Source organism: Syngnathus scovelli, chromosome 9 (genome assembly GCF_024217435.2).
Source record: "Syngnathus scovelli strain Florida chromosome 9, RoL_Ssco_1.2, whole genome shotgun sequence".
Taxonomy (NCBI): Eukaryota; Metazoa; Chordata; class Actinopteri; order Syngnathiformes; family Syngnathidae; genus Syngnathus; species Syngnathus scovelli.
Window position 1 is genome coordinate 8852695 of NC_090855.1, and position 5474 is coordinate 8858168.

Sequence of the window (5474 nt, forward strand, 5' to 3'; positions counted from 1 at the left end):
TAATAGCACATAGACAATTGTCAGGGTGGGAGACAGCAGCAATTGTGTGCAGTAGGAGAAGTCATGTCAAACGACAAGGTAGAGACAAAACGAATATCAGATAAATCTAGGTAAATGTCAGAAAAAGAAGAATCCTGTAGTGTTGTTTTATCTTGGTCATATTATGAATGAGTTCACCTGATGTTTTTATGATATGCTCAGTTATATTTAGTATTTTATATAATGTAAACCACTGAATGTTTTCAATTATTTTTCAGGTTGCTGGTAAAAATAAAAATACAGTAGTACCTCAAGGGTCAGTGAGAAACAATTAAAGCGGGACATTTTCAGGAATTTATAAGCAACTGATTTAGCAGAAACACTGCAAGAACATAGATAACATTACTCTCAATCATATGTTTTTCCTCTGGGCAGAATGACTATTTATTATTGCTTCTGTCTGTCTGTCTGTCTGTCTGTCTGTCTGTCTGTCTGTCTGTCTTATACAGCCTCAGGTAACCAAATTGGGACCACCAGAAAGAGCAGCACATTGGCCATTTGATTGATGCAATATGTCACGTCAACTAACAGAGGCAGAGATCATTCAAACAAAATATCCACAAGATCTCCCTCCAGACCTGCAGGGGGCAGGAAAAAAAACAGCCAAATCACTGCTCATCAATTTTCCTGTCAGATACCAGGGACGGCCATATTGCCTACAGATCAGTATAAAAGCTGGGGAACAAAAGAGGCAAAGCCTCTTAGTGGAAGAAAGAAAACTTAAACAGAGAAAGCAAAGAAAAAACCCCCAGATAGACTCCTCTGTTCCTGATCACACGCAACTGGTAGGAAATGGACTTGAATGCTTAATTTGTTTGAAAATGTTTGGTTTGACTGAAATGTTTGATTTGTTTGAAATGTTTACTTTGAGGTACAAACTGTGTTTATCTTAACTTTGAGTGGCTCAATCGATTTGTAGTTACTTATGCCTCATATTTTCCTAGTTACATGTATGCAATTACCGGTCTAGTTAAACTTAAAATAATGTTTTCAACCGAATTAATCACCCTCTGATTAATTGTGCAATAAACTGCAAAAAGAAAAAGAAAAAAGGAAGATCCCAGTTGTTCTTACGTTCTAAGGCCCTTTTTCAAGTTGGGGCAAAGAACTCAGGAAAATCAGGACAACGTGACGATGACAACAGATTTCTTTAGTCATACTTTTTAATACATTTTTAAATCCAATTTCTTGTATTTGTTTTATTACTGTGTATTTTTTTCATCATATTATGGAACAATATTTTTCCAGATTAAAATACATGTTGCAACTTAAAAAAACAAACATATTTCAATTAAATTATTATTGCAATAGGTTTGGCAGACAGGCAAGTTAACCCTTCTGCAGAAACTAAGGTAGCCATGCACCCCACAAACATCAGTACTGACTGACTGGCCCCAAACCACCAAGCCCCCTGTCCCACCTGCTGAGCATGGAGCCCCACTCCACAGCCAGTCTGCTGTTCCATAGGTCACATCAGAGGCTGGTACGCTGTAGCCCTGTTGACAGCTTGTTGTTTACAGTATGTGCAACCAGCATGGGGTAGACACTGCAGATCTGTGGCCCGGTGGGAGGCGGATATCACGATGGGTGTGTGCTCCACATGATTTTTTTTGGGGAGGGAGGGAGGTTCTTGGAGGTGCAGTGGCTTAGTGATGGGGGATTGATACTGGCGGGGAGTCTGGGGCAGGTTGCATAGTGTGGAGCCCCTGGCGTGAGGCCCAGCAGTCTTTGATGCTCACTGGTTCTGAGAGAGCGCAGAAACAGAAGGAGAGAGGGGAGGAGAGAGGGGAAGAAGATGAGGAATGAAAGAGGAAAAAGGTTACCTGTGGATCAGCTAACCTTCAGCACAGAAGCATGGGGGGAAGTAGGTACTTTGATGTAAGTCCAGGTTGGATGAGACCATTGATCGCAGGAGGAAAGGATAGTGTGTGTGCAGAGAAGGTTTCCATGACATGACGGTGGCGAAAGTTTAACTGCAGCAACAACTTTTCAGGCCAGAAGACTGTGAGCCAAGGCTCAACGTTGTACCTGCTGTGTGACTAGGATAAGAAAATATCTTAACAACATATACTGTATGTAGCAGTAGTGAACCGGGGAGTTTGCTAATGAATTATATTTTTTCGGGTTGTCTTCATCGAATGTGAGTTTCGTTCGCCCATAGCGTTGCGGAGTGAGCAATGGGATTTTCACTCCTTTTGTACAAGTGTGTTGGCTTGTGTACCCATGTGAGACAGTGCGTGAGTAGGTATGTAGGTGTGTGTTTTCAACTGCTCAAGTCACACAACCCATAACACCCAGTGAGTCTAGCACTCAAAACATGCCAGCTCCGTCAATGCAGCCATGGTACAAAGTGCCACATCCCTAGAGAATTTGCTAACAATGAGGTATCTACTTCTAGAAAGTGACGCTAGGAATGATACTCTCCCCTGCTGAGATTCAACTCTGGCAATGCACTGAGATGGCTCCCAAAGAGATGTACGAGACATATTTGCTTCTGTTGGAAGCATGCTGCTTTGCATCTATCTGCCTGGAGTTACCTAAATGCATATTTCCTGCTCATCCTTCCCATTGAGTCTACTTTAACAGAATAGTTTCCTTCATGAAGTTTAGCTTTGTCACCAATATGCTGTTGATGCCCTTAGTTAGAATATTATTTTTTTGAGAATATTTTGCTTACATCATACATGTAGTATCATTTAGAGCAAAAAGTAATGACATTTGACAAACGTCCAAGATTGACAGACCAGTATACTTTCTCTCCCCAGCAAGTATACTGTATACTATTCTCAATGTTATTTTTTATGTATATTTTATACATATTGGACATATAGTATGAATAGCAATCAAGTCTGTCAAGTTGTCGTGTCGCAAGTCAAGTCTTGAACGCCCACGTACGATTCAAGTTCCTAATGCAGGTAGGTTATTGGAGGCGGTTAAACCGTGTCATAACTGGAACTTTAACTGAAACCAAGCCAATCCAAGTTATAGCAGGTCTTGCCAAAATCAAAAAGTTGGATACTGTCCTTGGGGAAACATAGCACAGCACTCCTGTCTCACTATTGAAGCCACTGCCCTCACATTTAGCCTTGTTAGCTGACGAGGATATACCGCAGTAGGGACCCAAGGGTAAATTATAGATCTTGTCAGAACTTGGACCCGGTCAGCTCAATAAGGTGCTGCAGTTATTGGCATGCCAACTTGTGAAGCGTGTGTATGCACACGTCTGCTGGTCATCTTCAGGCATTGGCTTTGGGGTTGACCCAGGGCCACCTCTGTCTCTGCACACTGTCTATATTGACACAGCTTTGACTCTAGGGATGAATCTGAGGCCAAAAGGCCTCCACACAGTCCCTGCAAGGACATCTGTCCCTCCTTCCACTCACTCGTACACACTGAATGGGCCTCATTCACTGATCAATGTTTGGAAATGTCCAGCACAATGGCTGGTCAATAGAGTGAATGCCACCTGACTACTCAGCTGAGTCACCTGGAAAAGACAAAAATTATATAATAAAAATTTAATATCACAATAAGAGTCTTTTGAAATAGAATATGGATGGATAGATGAAATATGGATGATCAGGATACATTGTACAGACTAGTAAACAAATGGTAAAATTATTGTCTCATTTTGAGAAGTACTTCTGGTTTGAAGTGCACATTTCTAGACAGATGGACTTTTGCTAAAGGTTTGACATGCGCGTCAGATCCTTTTAAGATATAGGAGCACGGTGGGGTGCTGGATTCCAGCACTCACTGAGAAATGCACCTTCCCACCATGAAGCCTGCATCACATCTGGCTCTCGCAGATTGACGATAGGGATTGCTGCTGCAATTTTCATTTTCCTTCTTACTGTACTGTAAATTCAGATTTCAGAATTCAGGTTTGCTAACATTGGTTTCTGGCTGGCTATCATACTGACTTAATTCGGTCCTAACTGCTCCGTGTACATGATTAAAAGTACATTTAAAATCCAAGACCAATGTATATCTGTCATAAAAAGAAAGTACTTTATTCTGTAGGTGACTGGGACTTAATACATGGAAAAATATACTCTGAAAGAAAAGAAAGACAAGAACGACCAGTAGACTTTATTCATGTAGCTATTTTGTGAAAGTCGGCAATTTTGCTCTGCATGCTGATGACTGCTTTGAGTGCACTCTAAAAATGTTATCAAAAGTGTGTGTATTGCTTGTGTCCTACACAGACAGGATGATGTTTTTAAATCTTCTTTAACCGCTCAGAATTTTAAGTTTGTATTTGGTATGATACTTGCTTATTACCATAGCAACCCTCGCAGACAATTTAGTGCTGCACTGATGGTTGGCCAAAAGACGTCCATTCTGGTCACATGTAATATACCGTATAACGTATCAATATACCATTTACAGAAAAATAAATAAAACAGGACAGAACAGATTAGTCCTACTTATACAAATAAAATATAACAATAATGATAATAATGATGATAATAATAATAATACTAATAATAATGAACAAAGACACCTTGCTTCAACTAAATGCCCTGGCAAAGTGTGGGACAGTATTTGAGAAACATTCAATTTTCACTTTCTTATGTTTTCTGGTGTTCCCCCCCGCTCCTCACTTACCCACCTACAGAAAGACACACCTGCAGAAACACACTGCAGCCTCCATCTCTGTTGACAGGGTAAATTGTACAAAAAGCTTTTAAGGCAATTAGTGGATTGAGCTTGAGCCTTTCTTCCCATTTGCTCTGTTCATTAGCAGCTCCTCCAGTGTCTGATATTACCATCACTCCAAGCTGGCACCAACATCACTCGATTTTGTGCGCAAAAGTGGGTGTACGTAAGTGCGTGTGTGCGTGTGTGTGTGTATCTGAGTTTGCCTTCCATGTTAATGTTACCCTTCTCCTTGTTCAATTTTAAATGCAAATGTAATTGTCACGAGCACTGGAGATCTTTGTGGTTTACTTTTTTCAATTAATAATGATAAAAGTAAAAAACGAATGCCACTCAATGTGCTATTGAAAACATTACAGTGTATTTTTCCTCATTAATGGTTTCATTGCGACACTGAGACTTACATGCCATGACAGTAACTACGGGGTTCTTTTTTTGTTTGTTTTTTAATGGTGAACCATTTTTTGGAACTGGGGTTTATATCTTCCTGACCTGAAATGATGATCATCATCATTATTTAAATACATATTGTGGTTGCAATTTGTTCATGGCCTGAAAGAGGAATTATTGTTTTTTTTTCTATTGAATGAGAAGCAAGAAAAATAATTTTAAAAGTTTTTGTTTTCCTCATTTTGATATTAAAAAATTACAAATCTACAATTCCTCCAACATTCCAAAAACATGCATGGTAGACCGATTGAACACTCCAAATTGCCTGTAGGTGTGAGTGCGAATGGTTGTTCGTCTATGCATGCCCTGTGATCGGCTGGCAA

At 40.0% G+C, this 5474-nt stretch overlaps 1 long non-coding RNA gene across 1 annotated transcript; it reads left to right on the forward strand.

Annotated features, from left to right (window-relative positions):
* The first annotated feature begins 495 nt into the window (after positions 1-495).
* LOC125975120 (uncharacterized) lies at positions 496-4912 on the forward strand. The gene is made up of 3 exons (XR_007483881.1): positions 496-824; positions 4661-4709; positions 4787-4912. It is a non-coding gene; the product is annotated as an uncharacterized lncRNA (long non-coding RNA).
* Positions 4913-5474: the final 562 nt, after the last annotated feature.